This window comes from Mustela nivalis (assembly GCF_964662115.1).
Source record: "Mustela nivalis genome assembly, chromosome: 3".
Taxonomy (NCBI): Eukaryota; Metazoa; Chordata; class Mammalia; order Carnivora; family Mustelidae; genus Mustela; species Mustela nivalis.
The window spans coordinates 148,872,470-148,896,229 of record NC_139022.1 but is presented as its reverse complement, the minus strand read 5'-3'; the positions used below and the strand labels follow the sequence as shown (position 1 = coordinate 148,896,229).

The following is a 23,760-nucleotide window of genomic DNA, read 5'->3' as shown; positions in this document are numbered from 1 at the left end:
AGAGAAGCAGGCTCACCGCTGAGCAGAGAGCCGGATGCGAGGCTCGATCCCAGGACCCTGAGATCATGACCTGAGCCGAAGGCAGAGGCTTAACCCACTGAGCCACCCAGGCGCCCCGACCTTATCAGTTTTATATTGTTTCTTACAAAGACTCTTTCTGAGGAATTTAAGAAAGATAAATATTAATATCATGACTCATTTAGGAAAATACTATCACAGAATAAATTTTAGTCTTGGAAAGAAGTCCCTAGTATCTATTTGTCATAGTAAAATCATCAACAAATATCCATTTGTAAAGAAAAATGTCCAGTGGCTTTCTGACTTTTGAGCATTTTTTAGGAACATGATTTTAAAACATACAGTAAAGTGACAGATCAACACTCACCCATCTATCATTAACCTTTACATAATAAAATCAACTAGGATTATTAACCTAACCTATGCAGGGCTGGTCCATGACCTGAGACATGAGCATGTTGTTAGTCCAAGTCAGCTCAGAAAATCAGCAATTTTACTTGGTAATGCAAATCCTCTGGTTGTATTTGCTTGTGTGCTTGTTAGCTCAGTTGCTTTAAGTCCATGATTCTTTTTTTTTTTAAGATTTTATTTATTTATTTATTTATTTGACAGACAAGAGATCACAAGTAGGCAGAGAGGCAGACAGAGAGAAGGAAGCAGGCTCCCTGCTGAGCAGAGAGCCCGATGCGGGGCTCGATCCCAGGACCCTGGGATCATGACCTGAGCCGAAGGCAGCGGCTTTAACCCACTGAGCCACCCAGGAGCCCCTATGATTCATTTTATAATGACAACCTCAGTTTGTGATTTAGCTAAGGCCTATAGTGAATTAATAGACTAAATTCACAGAGCGCCATTGTGTCTGGAATTAGGAAATCATTTTCCTTTGCTATTCTCGAAAGAAAGAAAGGAAGGAATTCTGATTCAAGATACAGGTGAGGTGTTTTGTCAAAGAGGGCAAGCTGAAACTGATGTTTAACCTAGAGAGGTTTCTGTGAAATTCTACGTAGTTTCATTGGGATTTTGGAAAGACTGTATTAAAACATATGATTGAGATGAGAAGGGCAGTATTTATATATTACTCTGAATTTAAATCTAACACACAATTCTAGAAAAAGAAGAAAGGAAGGAAGGGAGGGAGGGAGGGGAGGAAGGGAAGGAGGGGATGTGGGGGGAGAGAGAGGAAGAAAGGGAAGGATGAAGAAGGAAAGATGGATATATTATTCAAATTTGCTATTATAATTCTGTATGGACATAATGTTAATGACTTTAAAGTAGCTGTCAAGCAGAAATATGTACCCTGTAGGCCCTTATTTTTAGATACCAATGATGCAATAATACTCATGGTCACCACCTTTCATTAAACTCTAGTTAGGGGTTGGGTGCTGTGACAGGCACAATTCAGCACGGTGTTATCAGGTCCCTACCACACTCCAAGAAATGGCTTATCACACACATTGTATAGAGGAGGAACCTGCAACTAACACAGAGTAGTGGGATTTGAGGAAGATGACAGAACTAGAACTGCTGAGCAAGAAGCCTTCCCAGGTCTGACTCCAGAGTTCATGTCCATTACGTGCTTTTCCATTCATTTTATTTCTTTCACTTTTCATTTTCTTATTTTATTGAGAGAGTCTTCTAAAAAGAAAACCATCTTTTGTTTAAGCCCTAAGCCTCCAGAGACAAATTTATCGGGGACCATGATTCATTCAAATCTGTTTAAAGCACACACACACACACACACACACACACACACACACAAAACATCTCTTCCTGCACGTCCTCACAAATCAGATCAAACCCCATAAGAGACGAGTCATGCTACAATAATGAGCCTCCAGATTTCATTTGTGCATCATTTTACTTATCTAACATGCCTGTGTCTCTCATATTGCAGTGATATCTTAGGAAGTAAAGGAATGGATAATGGGAGGGAATATAAACCTGCTTCATCTAAGATATGGTCTTTTTACTCTCACCAAGTTTTACCATACTCTTTACAATAAGTTATATTTGGTAAAATATCTTTTGATCATCCTCAAAATGTTACTAATAAAATGAAATATAAAGTTCAAAGAGATAATTTTCACAAAACAAAATCTCTATTCACAACTGCATAAGACTAGTACCAAATTTCGGATTAGTCTTTAAGTATACTAAACTGCAGAGGATAAACACATTATATAAAGGCCAAATCACCATATTCCACAATTCTTTCTAGGACTTTTTGGCACATAATTTCTAATAGAATCCAAATCACTTCTTTTCAGCCTATATTCCTTACCCACAATGAAATATGTTTTTTTCTATTTAAGTGATACATACATATTAGGCTTCATGTTACACCATGATAGAATGTGCTAATATGGACACACCTGTCCACATTTAAAAAAAAAAATTTTTAGATTTTTTAAAAATTTATTTGACAGACAGAGATCACAAGCAGGTAGAGAGTCAGGCAGAGAGAGAGGAAGGGAAGCAGGCTTCCCCGCTGAGCAGAGAGCCCGATGCAGGGCTTGATCCCAGGACCCTGGGATCATGACCCGAGCCAAAGGCAGAGGCTTTTACCCACTGAGCCACGCAGGTACCCCACACTTGTCCACTTTAAACATGGAATTGGGAAAAGCATAACCCCTGTTCTAATGGCTTAAAACAAAAAAGAAAGGAAATGTCCAAGTCCCAGAAAACAAAGAGGGGACATAAAGATCGAGTCAAAGCTCTCCCCATGCCAGAGCAATGCACTGCTACTGAAGGAAGCCTGCAGAGTAGATCCAGATACAAGCTAGGGCTGTGACATAGCCCCAGGCAGGGACAGGCCAGGATGCAGTGCTCCACCCATGGTCCTTGGGATTTTTTACCAACTTGTGTGCCCAAATATCCTGTGCACTTTTCAATTAGCATCTTCATCTCTTTGTCAGGAAGCTGGCCTCGGACTGCTAGAACCACTTCGAGAGCTCATACTACTATGGCCCCCTTCACTCTGATAAGGAGGGCTCTAAGGTGTGACCCTCCAATATGCACTTCAGACCTAAGCCAAAGGTGGGATTTTACTTGATACCATGCCCTTGTTTTGTCAAATTCCTTTTCCATTTCTCCAAACCCCTATTTTCTTGGCATCACTTACTAATAAATTACTTTCACATGAATCCTCATCTCAGAGTCTCCTTCTGAGGCAATCAACTTAAGACACAAGGTATTGATTTCTTACAGACAGTAACCAAAACAGGATATTCTGCTTCAAGTCAGGAGCCTAGAAGGAAAGGCCTCTCAGTGCAAGAAGCATCACCAGCTTAGACAAACCATAAGGAAGGTCTCTGAATAGAAACAATCAAAAGACTGCCACAAGAAAGTGAGACCTCCAAAATATGCACACATGGAATAAGAATTTACACGATTTATGAGAAGCAAGACGCCTCAAGCTAAGAAATTAACATAATGACGAGACTGGAGCAGGTGAGATGCAGATGGAAATGCAAAATGACAGCAACATTTCTGCCATGAGTAAGACAGGCAACTCCCACAGGAGTGGTGATGGGGGGCAGGAGGTGTTGGATGATGAGAGAAGCTCACGGTCTATAAAATTAGAGATCACACAATGAAATAGTTTCGCCTTGATAAAGCAAGTCTCACTTTAGCAAGTGGAGGACTCAACAGTGTAAAAATGTAAAAAATGTAAAACAATGTAAATGTAAAATATAAACAACAACGTAAAACATGTACAACAATGTAAAAAATGATAAAGGTACATTTAAAATAAAGAAAATAATAAGGAATGGGAACCCTAATGAAATCACTCTAAAAAGTAGCAGAGTGATTTGAAGAAGAATTAATAGAACATCTATAAAAGCTATGATGGCAGATTGAACACATGCACATAGTTTTTATTCACTCTTGCCACATATGGGAAAAAAAAAATACCATTTTATTCCACAAAGATGGAGAGAGCAGCGGGGGAGCCAACGTGACTAAATTTTGAAAGCTGGGAAGCAGAACAAGTATAAATGACTTAAGAGACCAGAAAAAGATGAATACAAATTTGACAGAAAAACTAAAAACCAAATCCACACTACCACAGAATCCTCAAAGATTCTGGAACTGGCAACACTAGTAACTCTAGGACTGGGTGAAAGAGAATTTCAGGAGCAGTTTAATTTCTACTAGCCAAGATTCCCTCTTCTTACCTTTCCTGGTCCACTGTTTGGAACAATTATTCCTGCCCCAGAAGTTTGGAGGGTTTTGTTTTGTTTTCTGGATAGATAAACAAAGATGGTATGGACTGGTAAATGAACTGCAACACTGGTTACTCCGTGGGTCTCTGTCCCACCGGTCAATGTTACAGATTTTGGATTTGTCTGTCTCCATAATCACATAAGCCAATTTGTAAATATACATAAGCACATGTACATTCTAATAGCTCTGTTTCTCTGTAAAACTCTAAAACAAATAGTTAACAAAAAGTCAGGACAATGGCTACATGGCAATTGGTGGTAGGAATGGAGAGAGGTACACAGGAGAGAGAATTCTAAACCATTAGTCATAATCTGTTTTATTACCTAAGTGGAGAGCACATGCATTTTATATTACTATTAGAAATGTCTGACACATTTTTCTGTGTGAATAACATCACACACAAACACACACATGCACACACAAAAAAACTTAACTCAGGACAGGTAATATATCAGACTACCAGCTAAACACAGAAATGGTAAACTAGAAAATACATGAAAAAAATTATTAAATATACCAGAAGAAGATAAAGAGATGTAAAATATGAGAAATTAGCAAACAGGAACAAGAAAATGAAGAAAGTCAAGCTCAAGTAGGAATTCTAAAAGAACAGCATCTAGATTATGGTAAAAGAAAAATATTCAAACAGATCATAACTGACAAATTTCCATATAAAAGAAGCAAATTTGGGGCACCAGGGTGGCTCAGTCAGTTATGTACTTGTCTTTGATTCCGGTCATGATCCTGGGGTCCAAGGATCAAGCCCCGCGTTAGGCACCCTGCTCAGTAGGGAGTCTGCTTCTCCCTTTCCCTCTGACTCTCCCCTTTCATGTTCTTGCTCACTCTGTGTCTCTCTGTCAAATGAATAAAGATTTTTAAAAATCTTTTTTAAAAGGAGCAAAAATAATCAAATAAATATAAATACAAATGTATAAAATATCAAATATCAAAAAAAAGAGTGAAAGAAATCTTCGAGAAAACCAAAAGAAAATGGAAACAACAATTATATGTATAAGAGATTTCATATCAACAAGTGGTCAAAGAGGTAACTACTGAAAGAAGTGTGCTAAGAAAAAAATATCTGTCCATGTCAAACTCTATCCTCAGCTAAACAATCATTTAAAAGCTGAAAAACAAAAATACATTGATAACCAAAAACATGGGCTTTCTCTTTCAGACTATGACTACAAGAATTAGCGGAAGAACATTTCTGCAGAAAGGAAAACTGAACCTCTAATAAAGGAGTAGACTGCTAGAAACAACACTAAGCAAATAAAATCAGAATTTGAAAAATAAAACTAGAAAGTCTTGGTAAAAACTATTGGTACAAGTCATTAATTGGAGAGAAGAGGGTTAAGAAAATCAAGCTGGAAATAAAGTGCTAGAATAAGTATGACATACATTATAGGAGAGGACATAGACACTATTTTCTTAAAATCTTTGTATTATTTTGGAAAAGGGTTAAGATGCTGATTAAGTTCAAATGTTGGTTAAGTATACATATATTAAAAATTTAAGAGAATTACTGAAGTAGTAGACTGTAAAATCTCCCCAAGTATGGAGGATGAAAAAAGAAATAAGAAATAAGAAACAAGGGACAAAGCCACAAAAAACGGATGATCATAAAGAAAAATTATGATGGTAGGAATATACCCAAACATATCTGTATACACAGTACAGAGTAAATGCAAACAATTTTCACTGACAAACCCATAAACCTAGTGGTATATTTTCATAATAAGCACACAAAAGTTAAAATTGCATCATCTCTGAACACTACCCTTTAGAAATTTGATAGAACGAATATATATTGTCCACTCTACAGGTGCATAAAATATCTGTAACCAACAATTAGAGATTAACGGCTCTCGTGTTCAGGTGGTAACAAAGAACTCCCTTGATCAGCAGTAAGGGCTGCTTCTCCACAGCTCCAGGGAGTGAATAACCAATTGTTTTATAACCGCACATTGTTGGTTTAGAGTTATGCAAATGATTTTATTTTAAAATAAAATTCTTAAGAATAAAATAAAATAATATTTTATTATTTTAATAAAATTAAATAATAAAATAAAATTCTTAATTTTATTAAGAATAAAATTCTTAAAGATACTCTTGAGTTTTCTGAGTGGACAATCATATGGAAGTGAAGAGGTTTTCAGGACATCTAGTCTGTGGTGTTCCCAGACAGCAAATTGCATTATCAAGAGATCTGCACTCTAGCCTAGCTGTAGAAAGTCAGATGGCACACAGAGATCACTCTGTGTCATACTGAATGTCTTTTTTGCTGTTTTCCAAGGTTTTATTAAATGCTAAAAATATTTATCCAACCTCTTTTAGGTTCTAGAGTTGCCTGCACATTTGGGGAGTCAGGCAATAGGCTGTTCCTAAAGCTATGCCGGATTATGTGAACTTCACCAAGTCACTTAAACCCCACTTACCTTTACTTGCTTCCCACTGTTGTGGAAGTTATTACTTTAAAAATAAATAAATAAAAATAGCACCCGACCAAAACTTGGGAACCTAGTCTGTGAATAAGAAGTGAAGGCCTTCAAAGAAGAGGGAATAGGTAGAAAGCAGGTGTTCCTGTCTTCCTACTTTAATTTGTGGCCCCCTCTTTCAATTCCTCTAGTTGAATTTTAGACATTGAGTAAAGAAAGAAAGAAAAAAGACCTAGTATTTTAGCTCCATCACTGACACTGAATCACGTATGAGCAGGGAATATCACCAAGATTCTAATGGTACAAGGAACAACGTTAGCCATTCTGAGGGCAGCACAAAACATTGCTGATGAGTTGGGATCCAACAACACCAACTTGAAAACTGGTTTACTGTAGACTTAGGAAGGCTGAGGTAGAAGCAGAACAGACAGGGAGCTTCCTTTCACTTTTGCTCAGTAGAGGGTTGCCATTTAAAAAAAAAAAAAAAGAATGTTGCCATAATTATTCCAGAACCATGCCATCCTAAATGAGGTCCCTAACATCTGCCCTCTGCTCTCCAGTTGCTCCTCTTCACTTCTAAAAAAGGATAAGCTCTCACTGGGAGTCTAGCTTCAGCTGAGCTCCTCAGAGTTATTCCATCCCCAGGCAAAAAGAATGGCTTTAAGAATACCTGTGTCAGTCCATCATCATTGGCTGAAGACTGCTCCTTGAGGTTGTCACCTCTTAGGATATGGGTCTCATTCAACTGAAGGCTCCTCTCCAAAAGCAGGTGGCAGCAAGCCTAAGCTGCAGCACTTACAGAACTCAGGATGGGAGTGGAGGGGCACTCCAGCTGGTGGTGGGGGTCTATAAGGGGCACCCATAGAATTCACTACAGTTTTCAAGACTTTATGTTCCCATAGCAAAGTCTGCTTGCAGGGTGAATGTGGCCCTGTGAATAGTATTTTAAAAGAAACAGGCTTACCCATACTCCTAACATGTTGTGTTTTTGTTTGGAAGCTGCCCTGCATAGAGTTGGCTGTCACATTTTCAGTAGCCAATACTTTTTTTACAGTTTGGAAATGCTGTATTTAGTCTGGAGTGCATGAATAGAGAAGAAAGAACAATAATTCCAAAAAACTCCTTTCATAAGTGCCCTTTCACCATGGTATTTTGCTACCTTATTTCAGGGACTAGTTTCGAAACCCACTGAAAATACCAGAGCTAATTTCAGGATTCCTATGTCTTGCAAAGGGGAGAATATTCTTTATAAGGAAAATAGATTTGCATTTAACTTAATTAAGTACAGTAAATTATTTATCATCTTGGCCTAACCATATTGAACTGTCATATAAATTCAATATAAAATGTAATGTTTGGTACAAATACGAAAGCCATAAAGTATGTCCCACAGTTCTATAGCCTAGATGATCTTAGATAAATTATATTAGACGTATTTGTATCAAAGTGGCACCACCTCCATTCCTTATGAAAACAATAATAAATCTTCATATTCATATAGATTAAAAGTTCAGATTCAAAAATACTTTTAAAAGCAATTTAGAAAAAAATGTTTGTTTCTGCTTACAGACACATCCATTTTCTCTGGTAGGATAATCAAAAAACTGGTAACATTGGTTACCTAGTTGAGAAAGGTGATTGATACAAAGGCTTTCAGCTCCTTTTTTTTTTCTTTTTTGAATTCTGAACCATGAGACTATATTTTCAAAAGTTATTAAGAACATTTTATTTTTCTGAGATTCCTCCAAATGTATGCATTTTTATTAAGAGTATGCTTCAAATGATTTTATATTGATAAACATAGAGAAGGGATAGACTTTCATTGAGAAATAAGTATAAAGATGTTAAAATTCATTAATTACCTATTATATTTAGCTACTTTGCCAAGAGATTTATATGTGTTCCTACTGAATCTTCATCACAAAATTTGGGGTAGGTGATATTTTCCCCACTGTACAAATGAGGGGATTAAGACTTCATCAAGATCAAAATCTTCTGCATGGCAAAGGAAACCGTCAATAAAACAAAGAGGTAACCCATGGAATGGGAGAAGATATTCACAAATGACACTACAGACAAAGGGCTGATATTGAAGATCTATAAAGAACTCCTCAAACTCAACCCACACAAAACAGATAATCATGTCAAAAAATGGGCAGAAGATATGAACAGACACTTCCCCAAAGAAGACATAAAAATGGCTAACAGACACATGAAAAAATGCTCATCAGCATTAGTCATCAGGGAGATTCAAATCAAAATCACATTGAGATACCACCTTACACCAGGTAGAATGGCCAAAATCAACAAGACTGTAAACAACAAGTTTGGAGAGGATGTGGAGAAAGGGGAACCCTCTTACCCTGTTGGTGGGAATGCAAGTTGATACAGCCACTTTAGAAAACAGTGTGGAGATTCTTTAAGAAATTAAAAAGAGAGCTACCTATGACCCTACAATTGCACTCCCAGGTATTTATCCCAAAGGTACAGATGTAGTGAAAAGAAGGGCTATCTGTACCCTAATGTTCATAGCAGCAATGGCCACAGTCGCCAAACTGTGGAAACAAGATGCCCTTTAACAGACAGATGGATAAAGAAGATATGGTCCATATATACAATGGAGTATTATGCCTCCATCAAAAAGGATGAATACCCAACTTTTATATCAGCATGGATGGGACTGGAGGAGATTATGCAGAGTGAAATAAGTCAAGCAGAGAGAGTCAATTATCATATGGTTTCACTTACTTGTGGAGCATAAGGAATAACACGAAGACATAGAAGGGTGTTGGGGGAAACTGGAGGGGGAGATGAACCATGAGAGATTGTGAACACTGAGAAACAAACTGAGGGTTTTGGACGGGATGGGGGTGGAGGGTTGGGTGAGCCTGATTGTGTGTATTAAGGAGGGCATGTATTGCATGGAGCACGGGATGTGGTGCATAAACAATAAAAAATAAAAAATAAAATAAAATACTTATTATGGATAGGCAGCTTATCTGATCTCTCATAGCTAGTAAGTAACTAGTATAACCCATCGCTATAAAATCCAGGCAGTCTAACTATAGGGCTTTTTAGTTAAAAACAAGTTAGTACACAAATCCCTACCTGGGTTCTTTTCTCGGTTTTTTGTTTGTTTTTGGTTGTTTTGTTTTGTCCTTTCTCATTTTTAATTCATTTATAAAACTCTAGTTAATTCTTTAAAATCATTCATTCCCCTTCAAGTTAGCATTAGAAAAATTAGTGTCAGAGATTTTGGTGCTGCTGGGACATCTCTAGATTAGTCCTGAAAGACATAGGCCTCTGGAGGTACTTCCCAAGTTAAACTTGAAGACCAGAGGATGAGCTAACCATGAGAAGATCACTTTCTCCCCAGTTCCATGTTCTATCTAAAATTAATTATTTGATCTATGAACCTGAAATCCACTTAAAGAATGGACATTTAAGTTTCTAATAGGCCATGCGGAATGGTGAGACACATGGTACAAAACAATCCTTGCCTGATCTGGTTTATACCATTACTGTACATTTTTCAGAAACTCGCCTAATTCATGACCCTACTTTCATAAAAACATGAATATACAGTTAGTGCTAACACATAAAAACTGGAAGAGGAAAAAGAGATTTCCCAGACTGCACTGACTGTATGCTACATTGTTCTAATTTCGGAACTGGGAATTATTCTAGCAGACCCCCTACCATGACTAAAAATATTCTGGACTCTTGCCTTGGTCACCCAAGGTAAGAAGATCAGATCTGCTAAGCCCATATGTGGATTCAGACAGCGTGCCTCGCTGGAAAGAAATAGAGCGTTTGTGTTGTTTCCTCACGAAACCAGTTAGAAATGCCAATAAGGAAGCTTTCAGAATAATCCAGGCAAATTACAACAGAACCTGGTGTAGAGCAATGGCAATAGGGATGGACAGACAAGGAGAAGAGCCATGCAAGTTCAGCAGGTGACATTTTCTAGCCCTGAGTCATCACAAGATGTGAAGACTGAGGCAAAACAAAGTCATAAACCCTGCGAAGTTTCTTAGTTAAATAACTTAGTAGGTGATTGACACCATCGGTGGAGACTCTGAGGGAGAAGCTGAGGTTTGGGCAGTTATTTTTGTCTTTTGTTTGGTTTCATTTGTGCTTGTTTGCTTTTTATTTAGTGAGTTAGAAGGTGGTTAGAGTGAGATGATTAATTGACTTCATTTCAATGACAAGCCCTAACTAACTGGCTTCTTGCTCCCTTTGGTTTATACTCATGTTTTTGTGGTTTTTAAAAAGAAACAAAGAGACTCCTCTAAAGCACCCAAGAGACAGAAATCCTGCAATATGTAGCCAAAAAGTCTTCTGAGGCTAGGTATCACAAACCAGTACCTACCAAAGGGACGCCAGCCCTCATGGCATTCTATACACCTTGGAAATTAGTTTCCAATTAAAAATGGAGATGCCATTAAAAATGGAGATGTTTCATTTTAAAAGATAGATGCTCGTTTCTATATTTGCAAAATCTGGGGTCCAGATTCCCAGATGATACTACCAGTTAAAGCTGACCCTTCAAATGGGGTATTTGTTTGTCATTACATCACTGTCTCTTCCATCCCAGCTTTGGTTTATATATCACCTGCTGGCTTCCCTAGGTATTCTATTTTTAAATCCCCTGCCTTAGGCCAAGCATTTGACTAGCTCTGAAATCCCTTCCCCTCTGTAAATATTACTTCCCACTCCTGCCACAAATTTGTAATAACTGCCCCTAAGGACCTACCACGGGAAGAAAAACATTTTCTTCTTAATTATAGGTTGGATATTGGTCTACATCTGATCACTAGATTCTGGGTCATTACCAAACTGTTTTTGCACCCAAAACCCTCCTTCTAGTCTTAGTCACCATTAGGCCTTAATTAACAGTGCCCACCCCAAGATACTTGGTTGAGAAAGATGTAGAACAAGTACTATCCAGTTGTTAAGTGCCTTAAGACCTGGATTTGGACCAGCCCTCACTCTGAAAGGACCTCTTACTACCTGCTCTTTCTTACCCTATGCTAATTTTCTAGACACTTAGACCTAACCTTCTGGATTAAATATGTGAATCTATCCATCCATTCACTTGATTCCAATCTCAGGATGTGCTCTTGGTACCTACTATCTCTCAGCCCTCTTTCCCCACTCAGAACACCAGACATTGAATCCACCATTTATCTCAGTGAGCCAAAAAAAAAAAAAGATGGGATATGGGTTGTAGCAGATTTATACAGTTAACAGAGGAGTCCCAGTGAAAACCTCTGTTATAATTAGCTGTTCTTACTGCTGAAAATCTGTCTAATCTCTTGGGTATGTTGGGATAGAAAAATATTCAGAACCCTGGGCACACATTGTTGCCTTAGGTGACTCTGCTTTCTCCCTAAGACCATTCACGTATCTAGAAACCAAATCATACATTTCCCATCATGCCATTGCTATATGGTTCTTATGTCCAAAAATCACTTCTTTCTCACCAATAGATCTAGAAAGCTGACCAACATACTGTTTTCTATTCATTCACACTTTCAGTGTGTAAGGCCACATAAGCCAAATGGACATCTGAGAAACTTCCACTTAGACTTAAACAACTAATTTTGTTATGCATGGGTAACCTTGCTTTTTCACTTATTCAACATGAATGAAGCCTCCAATATGTGCCAGGTGACAGGAGAGCAAAAATGAGTAAGACATGGTGACTAACCTAGAAGAACAGGCAAAAAGATATTAACTGTTCTAATAGAGCCATGATCACAATTTTATGGTATATTAGGAGGCACAAATGAGGAGCACCTAAGTTCTAGAATAGTGTCTCTCAACGTTTATTTTGCTTCTAGATCACCAGAAATCTTGTAAAAATGAAGATTCTGGACAAGATTCATGTCTTGAGTAGGACTAAGAATCCTGAAAATTTCTTACAAGTCCCCAAGTAATGACAATGATACTGAACTGTGGACTAGACTTTGAGTAACAAAATCCTGCAGAACCAGGAACTACTTCCAACAAGAGATGGTGTGAAAGAATGAATAGGACTTAACAGTAAAATAAAATAAAGGGTTTCTTTCTAGGCAAAGAAACAACATAGTTTGAAAATCATAAAGGGGTTTTCTAGTGACTTGATAATTAGCATACATAATGTTAGAATTAGGCTCTCTTTTGAAATTAATGGTATTCAAAACATATGGATTGGTTTGAATGTTTTAGATACAGTCTCCACCACTGCCTGAACAGAATACAGGGACCAACTAAAGCCTACACCCCAAGGTCCTTAAGGACAACACGGGGCCCTACTCACTGATCAGTCACTGTCTAGCCAATAGTTCAGAAGGGCACAGAATACAACTCTAAATGTTTCCATGTGGGATTCAAGTGAATCTTCCTTATGAAGTGTGGTTAAGGGACCTCAAAGAAGAGTGTGCTGGTGCTTCATCAAAATTACAGATGCATTTTGTGCCTGCCTTTTTAATAAATGTCTAACAAGTGTCCATATATGTCACAGACTATCATCTGAAACATGTTCTTCTTACTCTTAGGCATGTGACTATGGAGGTGTAGCTAACCAGCCCTCACCCTCCCAAAAGCTTTGATTGTTCTTCTTATCAACCAAAACCTTTAGAGTTATTGGCTTAGTTAGGTAACTTGACATAATAACTTACAGAATGAAGGTAACAATACTTGCCCTGCACCCTCCTTAGGAACAAACTAGGATAGATATACTCAGAAAGATGAAAATATGATGAAGATGTTGGCTATAATTTAAAGAGCCAAGAGGCTTCCTATAGTAGCTACCAATGTAGAAGTTCCTAAATTTGCATGATCAGGAGAATAATCTAAGGTTCTCTCTCTCTTTTTTTTTTTAATTATAATTGAATTCTAGTACAGTTAAGATACAGTGTTATATTAGTTTCAGGTATACAATACAGTAATTCAACATTTCACACCTCAACAGGTACTCATCCTGACAAGTGCACTCCTTAATCCCCATCACTTATTTCACCCATCTTCCCACCCACCTCCCCTCTGGTAATGATTAGTTTGTTCTCTATAGTTACGAATCTGTTTCTTGGTCATGTCTCTCTCTCTTTCTCTCTTTTCTTTTCTCAATTGTTTTGTTTCTTAAATTCCAGATGTGAGTGAAATCATATGCTATTTGTCTGTCTCTGACTGACTTATTTCACTTAGCATTATACTCTGTAGTGCCATCCATGTCATTGCAAATGGCGAGATCTTATTCTTTTTTTACAGCTGAATAATATACTGTTGCATAAATGTACCACATCTTCTTTATCCATTTATCTATCTATGGACACTTGAGATACTTTCATAATTTAACTATTGTAAATAAGGAAAATTCAACAAAACAAAAAGCTGGGTCTTTCAGAAGATTAATAAAATTGATGTCTTTAGCCAAACTTAAAAAAATAAATAAATAAATAAATAAAACAAGAGGATACAAACTACTGGTACCAGAAATGAAAGAGGAGCATTACTACAGATCCCATGGAAATTAAAAGGATAATAAAGGAATACTATGAACAACTTTATGCCCACAAGTTTAATAACCCAGATAAAGGGACTAGTTCTTTGGAAGGCACAATCGGCTAAAACTCACACAAAAAGAAACAGTCTATCTGAATAGGCCTATATCCATTAAAGAGAAAATAGCATTCCCAAACAGAAAGCAACAAACCCAGATGGGTTCACTGGTGAATTCTACCAAACATTTAAGGAAGAAATGATATCAATTCTCCACAATCTCTTTCAGAAGTTAGAAGCAGAGGGAATACTTTCTAATGGATTCTATGAGGCCAGAATTAGACAACACTAAAAATAGTCAGATATTAGGGCGCCTGGGTGGCTCAGTGGGTTAAGCCGCTGCCTTCGGCTCAGGTCATGATCTCAGGGTCCTGGGATCGAGTCCCGCATCGGGCTCTCTGCTCAGCAGGAAGCCTGCTTCCATCTCTCTCTCTCTCTCTCTGCCTGCCTCTCCATCTACTTGTGATCTCTCTCTATCAAATAAATAAATAAAATCTTTAAAAAAAAAAAATAGTCAGATATTAGAAGAAAGGAAAACTACAGACTAATATCTCTCATGAACACAGATACAAAAATCTTCAACAAAATATTATGAAATAGAATTCTTGATCATTTCATGTAATTCTTTTTATAATCTAAGGTTTATGTGAAAAATACATATTCCTAGATCCCACCATTTGGAATTCTGATTCAAGTCTTCTGGGAGAGGCCTAGATCTTTATAATCATGTCAATTTTGGAAACTCTGCACTGTGCATTGGAATATGGGGCACACAGGATAAACTCAACTTCCCATCACCAACTTCTTCATATAGAAGAGAACATCTGTACCATTACCATTACCAGGAATGACTCACAGCAAATATTTCCCCATCAGGTAGCTCCCTCTGTCCCGGCAATTTGTGTAAAACATGAGACTGAATTGATACTATATGCAATACAGCCTACAAAAATATTTGAGAAGCAAGATTTGAGGCTTCCAATACAATGAATTATTTTTCATCATCATTTTACAATCAACAAATTTCCTCTACATGAAAGTCCTTTGAACGTTTATTCTCAAAGGTGAGCAAATAGAATGAGTCACTTAAAGACATAATCTGATAACTGTATCTTTCTAGAGCTGTGTTAATACTAGAGTCTTGGAAGGTGTGGCCAAGGGAAGAACATTAGACTGAATGATATCTGATACTATTTTTGTTATATTTATCTAAAGTATCCATGACAAAATAACCTAAGCAGGCCATCTATGTACCTAATTATAACTATCACATAAAAACTCACTGGTGGTAGGCACAATTACAAACACAGTGGATACATCAGTAAATTTCTCCCCAGGAGTCACAACCACCTCGATGGGTTCTCTTGTACTTCCCACCCACAAGCTCTGTAATCAGGTTAGATTTACACTGAATTGCTTAGACAATCCAATCAAATAAACCTTTCAATTCAATTATAAATTACTGCTTTAATTTGAGTGTGGTAAATTACCAGATTTTATTATCCCTACAGTTGCTGAAAACACCAGTTGATTTAAAATAAACCTGTGCTAGAGCGCCTGGGTGGCTCAGTTGGGTAAAGCTTCTGCCTTGGGCTCAGGTCGTGATCCCAGGGTCCTGGAATCAAGTCCTGCATCAGGCTCTCTGCTCGACAGGAAGCCTGCTTCCTCCTATCTCTCTGCCTGCCTCTCTGCCTATATGTAATCTCTGATAAATAAATAGATAAAATATTTTAAAATAAATAAATAAAATAAAATAAACCTGTGCTGATTAAGGACGTCTGGGATACAGCCTTTACCTTTAAGTTTGACTGAAGGAGGATGACTGGTGGTAAATGTCACAGGTCAACTGGGCAGACTCTGTTCAAGCCAGGCAGCATGTGCTGAGGATTTGTTGCTATTTGTTCTTCTCTTTATTTTTCCACTGTGATTGAACATCTGTACATTTAGCACTATAAACATCTCCCCTACTACTAATAACCAGAACAAAAAATACATCTGTAACAAAATGTACAATCTAGAGATCACATCATTTTACAAAAGCTTCAAAAATGTTAATATTTTCTTAGCAAACAATGATATGCTCTGCAAACACTTGAACACAATATTGTCCATTTTGCTTTCTTGATTACAGATTAATTTCAGTGATCTTCTTTTCAACTTATCTGCTTTAACAGAAATTTTGAGGGTTATCGGTCATCTGTAAAATATTTTAAAAATTGACTAATAAGTTATGGTAACTATTTTATTAATAAAAGAAATATATTTTTAAGTAAGGGACTATGGTTGTCAGATACTAAAGCATTAAAAAGACATTAATAGATCCGGAGGAGAAATTCACAAAGTAGTTAAATTGAAGAGTACTTACATGAAGCAATCACACCTATTTTACTCCAAAGTAAATGCCATGAACTGAAAATTTTAGATGAAAGTCACCTAAAACCTAAATCAGAAGTCGGTCTATTGTCTCTTTTTATGGGATGAGTACCATTCACATCACAGTTTTCCTCCTAGACAAAGCAATTTCTTGTGAATAGTTGTGAAACCCTCATAAATGTTAACAACTATATATAACAAGCACACAGCCAGAAGAGGTCCCAGAGCAGCTTGAAAGAAAATTCAGCATGGAAGTTCTGGTTCTCGCTATCTCTGCGTGAGCCAGGAAGTCACTAAATAATCTCACGCCTCAGCTTCCTCACCTAATTCTGGGAAGAACGTCCGCAGTGTGTCAGGGAGGATTACCATGGAGATGAATGAGATACTGTATGGAGGCAGCACAATTTCAAACGGTATTTCCTTTACCATAACTTTTCTGCTAAACACTACCAGCATTTTAATTTTCAGCCCTTGTATCAATGTAGTCTGTTTCTCCTCTCCTAATACCCTTTGTAAGGTGCTGACCTCCGTGTGCTGACCTTCCTGGTTCGTGATTATATAGGGTTCCCTTTATTTTTATTTTCTATCTCCCCTACATAATCACCAAACAGCCCATATAATCACCAGTCCTTGCTCTGGTACAGTACTCCATTCTTTTATTATTCTTATTATTTTAATTAAGTAAACATTTATATGCCAATGTGGGGCTCAAACTCACGACCCCATCAAGAGTCTCATGCTCTACTGACTGAGCCAGCCAGGTGCACCAGTACCACATTCTTGAAGCTACCTCACCACTGGGTAACGGGACTTCTATGCGTACTGATGAAGCACAGGAGAGCAGCATAACCCAGTCAGAGAACTTCACACTTTCCAAGGAATCAGAGATGTTTCCCCAGATAACTGGCTAAACTATGGTTACCAGAGACAAAAGCACCGGAGCAGAATAATTATCTCCTAATCATTAGAGGCATCAGGCAATTTTTATCTGAAGCCTCATAAAGTAAATGTATCCATGATAGACAAGCCTCACCTACAGAGCACTCATTCAATATGTTTCAGTGATTATACGGCACTGATCTCCCCCACCGACCCTTTTCAGATTTAAGAAATAGTTGAGGGGCGCCTGGGTGGCTCAGTGGATTAAAGCCTCTGCCTTCAGCTCAGGTCATGATCTCAGGGTCCTGGGATTGAGCCCTGCATCAGGCTCTCTGCTCAGCGGGGATCCTGCTTCTTCCCTCTCTCTCTCCTGCCTTTCTGCCTGCCTCTCTGCCTACTTGTGATCTCTCTTTAAAAAAAAAAAAAAGAAAGAAAGAAAGAAAAAAGAAATAGTTGAAAATTAAAAACAAGCCATAAATCACATATTCTTAAAGTGTATACCCTTCAACTAGAAAACACTGTAACACATCTCTAGGACAGTGAGGCTAACAAAGATAGGTGTCATGTTAGCCACTATGTTACCCACACCAGGCCTTGTCCTCCTGCTTCTACACCTAGGCAACCATTGCCTGGCAAGAATCAAGTTTATTAATTTGGACAATGCCATTGTTTCTCATTTAAATCCTCCTGAAAAACACAGAATATACATTTCACTCTTACATAGTCTCAGTTTTTTCAAAAGTCTGGCAAGAGGAGAAGGCAATGAAGTAGATTGCAAAGAATATTATGAAATTGTTATTCATTTGTTTTTTTTTTCCCTTTGCCCTCCTCTGAAAGTTACTGGATTACTTCATCTTTCCATCTGTCTACAGACAAGCTGTTTATGTATATTAAGATACATAGTTAATACTCTACTGGTTACTTCACACTTAACACTAAATCACAACAGAAAAAGAAAAAAAGGTTTCCTGTCTTTCCCAAAGAAGTATGGAGAAACTATTTTCCATTATTAAAAGAATAAGAAAAAAAAAAAAAACTGATCCAAGAGTGAAGAGACTATTTTTATACATGGGGAAAAAAAAATGTATTTTAGCCAGGCATTATAACATCAGTAATTCCCTTTGGAAATCAAATTTCCACTCTGTAATCATGCCTCTAATGATTTAGAACTGAGTCAGTTGAACGTGATGCCTCTGGAATGCCAGCTGGCTATGAGCGTGTGAAGAAGCCTGTGTGGTCACTGACACTGAGCAGCACCCACAGTTCTACGGTAGGACCATCCCAACACCACCTCCTAGGTGCTGCGTGACGTCACAGCCAGGTAGAGCGCTGCTGCTACTCTAAAAGGAAAAGAATGTGGCTCCACCCTCCCAAGAAGACAATCCTGCAGCTTCCCACAGGTAATTCTTTCAAGGTGAGTCACCCATCCTCCCTCAGTACAGGTGAAGTTCACAGGAAGGACTAGTTCACCCTCTAGGCCAGCAAGAGCCACACAATCGGCTTCTGAATCCCAGTGTTCAACTCATCTCCAAACACCTTTTCATTGGAATTTCTAAAGCCAAAGAATATACCTAATCTTTGCCCCTTAGCTTCTCTAGGATCATTAATTTCATAGATATTTAGGTACCTATTATATGTAAGATATACTAGGTTCTGGATAGAGAATGGTTAACAGGAAAAAACATAATAATAATAAAAGCCTACATTTTTTTAGTAAAACGGGAAAAATAGAGAAAAAGAACTGAGAAAGCTCTAAGAAGGAAGAGAACAGGTGGCTATAATAAAGACTCACACACAAGGGGGTCTTGCTCAAAGACGTCTCACCTAACTTTCATGTGCATTCCGGTTAAAATGCAGGTTCCAGTTTAACGGGTCAGGGGTGGGACCTGGATTTATGCATTTCTTACAGACCCCAAGGTCTGCTGCTGGTTCACAGATCATATTTTTTAGTAACAAAAGCACCAGTGTTTCTCTAGTCACTGGTTTTCAAAATGTGGTCACCAAACCAGCAACCTCGGAATTACCTGTCGGTTTTTTTGGGAAATGCAAATTCTCAGGCCCCACCCCAGACCTGCTGAATCAGAAGCTCTGCAGCACAGTGCAGTAAATCTATGTTTTAACCGACCTTCAAAGTGATTCTGATGCCTACTAAACCCCAATACAGTAGCCCCTAGCCACATGTGGCTACTGAGGACTCAAAATGTAGCTACTGTGCATTAAAATACACTGTAATCTGGTGAATCACATACCAGATTTCAAAGACTTGGACAAAGAACGTAAAAACGCCTATTAATTTTTTTATATTGAATGTATATTAAATTACTATTTTGGATATAGTGGGCTAGATTAACTATACTGTTAACATTAGTTTCACCTGTTTTACTTTGCTTATTTTAATGTAGCTACTAAAAAGCTTAAAATTACAAATGTGGTGAGTATGATAATTACACTGGGCAGTGCTGCAGTAAACTTGGAGAATTGTTCTGTAAAGGAATTGTTCTCAACTGGGACAGTTCTGCCACCAGGGAACATGTGGCAGTATCTGGAGATATTACTGGTAATCATAAATGAGAGCAGAGATTCTACAGAAATCTAGTAGCTAAAGAGCAGGGATGCTGATAAATGCCCTATAATGTGCAGGACAGCCCCACAACAAGGAATTATCCAGTTCAATGGTGGCCAATAGTCAATAGTGCTGAGGTTTCAGAAATCTGCATGTTACAATCACTCGGGGAGAGTTACAAGATACTGACACCTCTGCCCCTGGCCTATCCCTAATTCAATTGGAATCTCTGGTACAGTGGCCATGGCATTAGTTGTTCATTTTGTTTTGTTATTTTAAATTCCCCCAGGGATTCTAATGTACAGCCAGGGTTGAGAACATCTGTTCGAAAGGTGTCGCTCATTTATAAACGCTCTGCACTGCCAGTACCACTATCCCTCAGCCCTAGACTTAGGCCTTTACATTTTTATCAGGTTTCCAGGTGATGCTGAGTTGCTGGTCCAGTGTCCTGGGAGGGTTTACATAGTGATCAACATAACACTACGTATTTCTCCTCTCCGGATGTCCCAGCACCCAGAGAAGGCAGAGACAGTCTTGGGATCAGGCTGTCCTGTAGAAAAGGACAACCCCACTGTCAAAGGTGACCCTTTGACCCCACTGTCAAAGGTGGTGGGACCTGACTGGAACCTGAGGCTCTATCACAGTGACTTCCTCATTTTACAAAGGCAGATGCAACTCTTTCATGGAAGGCAAGGGGGTTAAAGAGGCCAAGTATTCACTTAAATCCTCACGACCTGCACTGCAGCATGGAACAAACATTTCGGTAGTTAGGTCATCTTACTGAAACACCTTTCATGTGACTATTCAGTTCCTGCCAATACACAATTTAAATCACTTTAAAGGGGCACCTGGGGGACTCAGTCTCAGCTTTCTCCCCACTCTCTAGAGTCCCTGGCTTCCTACGGCCATGACTTGCATCCTTGACTAAAGATCCCAAAAGACAACAAAACCTCCCTGCCTCACACTGAGGCAGAAGCATTAGAAAGTTCTCCGTGTTAACAGTTTTTTCATGCTACATCGTTTTTTTTAAACTGTTTTCATACAACTTTTCTCTCCATCTTATCAAAGCTTTAAAGAATGGTCAGAGGATTCCTGGCGATTTGTAAGATCCCTTCAGGAAGTTGCATAGTCAAAATTGTTTTCACGCTAATACTATGACATTATGTTCTTTTTTCGTGCTCAGTCACTCATGAGGATTCAAAATAAAAAGCCACACTGCAACTAACTCTTTAGAAACTACCCGTTTGAGTGTAGTGTCAAGGAAGAACATCTAGTTAACTTGAAAAGTCTAATAAAACACTTCTCAGTCTTCCAACTACTCATCTGTGGGAGGCTGATTTTCTTCGTATGTTTCAACTCAAATCGCATATTACAACAGATGAGATGCAGATGCAGGTATGAGAATCCAGCTGTCTTCCATTAAACCAGCCATCAAAAGAGATTGGCAAAAATGTAAAATATCGCCAGTATTCTATTTTTTAAATTTTGGAAATAGTGATTTTTTCAAAATATGTTATTTGTGTTAACATGCAAAAGATTATTTTAAACAAATTAAATATTTCCCAAATTTATGTTTTAATTCCTAAGACAGTATTATATTAATAAATATAGCTCATGTAAACAACAGTTCTTTGAGTCCTCCACAATTTTTAAGAGTAAAAGTGGAGATCAGGAGGTTTGAGCACTGCTTCATTAGAGCAAAGTAAAATGAAGACTGAACACCCTCTTGTGAGCAACAATGTCTTTAAGTAGACTGTTGAGTAAGCAGGATGGAGCATACTGATAAGAGAGAAGTCATCCTGCCTCTAAAATAAACAGAACCATGAGCAAGAATGGAAGTGTCTATATTCGGTTCTCAGTGTTCTCTTTATTATGGCTATTTACTCTGTCATAAATAACTGAATTGCTAAAACCAGGCTTGCTCCCCACTTAGGACCCTGCTGTTCTCTCGGTCCCAGAATGCTCTTGTACCAGCTATCCATATGACTCATTTCCTCATCTCCCTCAAGTCCATCAAAAATCATCACCCCAGGGCGCCTGGGTGGCTCAGTCTGTTAAACAACTGCCTTCTGCTCAGGTCATGATCCTGGAGTCCTGGGACCGAGTCCCTCATTGGGCTCCCCACTATCTACTTCTCCCTCTGACCCTCCCCCTCTTGTGCTCTCTCCCTCATTCATTCTCTCTCTCTCTCTCTCTCTCTCTCTCAAATAATGATCTTAAAAAGAAAAAGATCACCATTTCAATGATGCCCACCCTGACCACCTAGTTCAAAATCACAACCTAACCCACTCCATTCACATACATTTCCAACTCTCTTCACTCACTTTCTCTTTTCTTTTTCCATAGCACTTACGACCTGATATAATACCACATTACTCATGTGTTTATTACATCTGCTGATACTACTCACCCTTGCTAGAATATAAGCTGCACTGAAGGAAGGCTTTCTGCTTGTTTTGTAGTCAATTATAATCATCTATTCTAGAGCAGTGCCTAGTCCTTGAAGCCTTACAATGAAGACTGGTTAAAAGAAGGAGAATGAACTTTGCAGATAGGGGCAGTGGAGTCTAGCAGATCAAGATTGGCTGTTAGACTTAAGCAGAACCTCAATCTGAACTTTGTTCGGACAATTACCAGGCTCATGCTCTTCAGCAAGTTACCGAACTCTCCAGCCCTCAATTTTCTTTCATGTACAATCAACCTCACAGGAGTGTGGTGAGAATAATAAGATAGTATCTGAAAACTCTGTAGTACCTGGAACTCAGTAAGTGATTGTTAAGCATACTACCATGGACTTCACATCATTATTAGCTAGTTCATCTTTTATGCTCCCAGGAGGCAGTGTCCAGAGTTTCCTGATTGGATTAAAGGCAATTGACAGCCCCAGGTTCACCTTTGCTACTCAAAAAGTAGCTCAATTTTCCATTGCTCAAGAAGATAATATATTTCCATAACTCAGGGATATGAGTTAAAATAGCTTTAACTCATAGCATATCTACGGTAGAAGCATTATGAAAGGCCATTTAATTCAACTTTTATGTTTTCTTAACAGGTAAGTAAAGGGAGGCCTGAGGTGAAAAGATTTCTAAAAATCACATGGATTGTTCACATAGAGAAGAGAACCTAAAATCCGGGTTTCTGGATTCCCAGGACAATATTCTTTCCACTCTGATCTGCATGGAAACTGTTTATTGGAACCCTTAAAAAATTCCAAACTTTTTATCTCATAGAAGGTTAGCACAAAGAAGTAGAAGATAATTGAGATCCTGTCTGGAGTGGACACAAGATCCTCTCGGTCACTCACGCCTGCCATCTTTATAACTCATAATAGATGGTCTACACAATACACAGTGGACAGATAAGTCCTACGTATGCACTGAAAGAACAGTAAGTTCCTACCTATGGCCATCTAGAAGAATTGTATCAAGGAAAAGGAAATGAAAGATAATTCAGTCATGGAATTGCTGCATTTTTTTTAACTTTATATCTAGACTGTACCTATAAATTATACATTTGGTCAACTATTCATTAACCAACTATCAACTATTGTGACTTTTTCCCTGAATACTGTTCAAAAGTGTCAGAAATAGTAACATACATGGAATTTTGTTCTATTATTGTTAGTAGCACCTTCTAAATACATATTCAAAACTGGTCCATATGCTTACAGCTAGGTAGTTATAAAGCTGGCTCTTCCACTTGTATAGACAAATGATC

The 23,760-nt window shown here is 38.1% G+C and overlaps 1 long non-coding RNA gene across 1 annotated transcript in view; it reads left to right on the top strand.

Moving 5' to 3' along the window:
• LOC309860889 overlaps positions 1-23,553 on the top strand; it is a 45,053-nt gene extending 21,500 nt beyond the window's left edge. Inside the window, exons 3-4 of the long non-coding RNA XR_014309690.1 lie at positions 18,648-18,894; positions 23,096-23,553. This is a non-coding gene — a long non-coding RNA (uncharacterized lncRNA). The remainder of the gene's footprint in view (positions 1-18,647; positions 18,895-23,095) is intronic.
• The last annotated feature ends 207 nt before the right edge of the window (positions 23,554-23,760 follow it).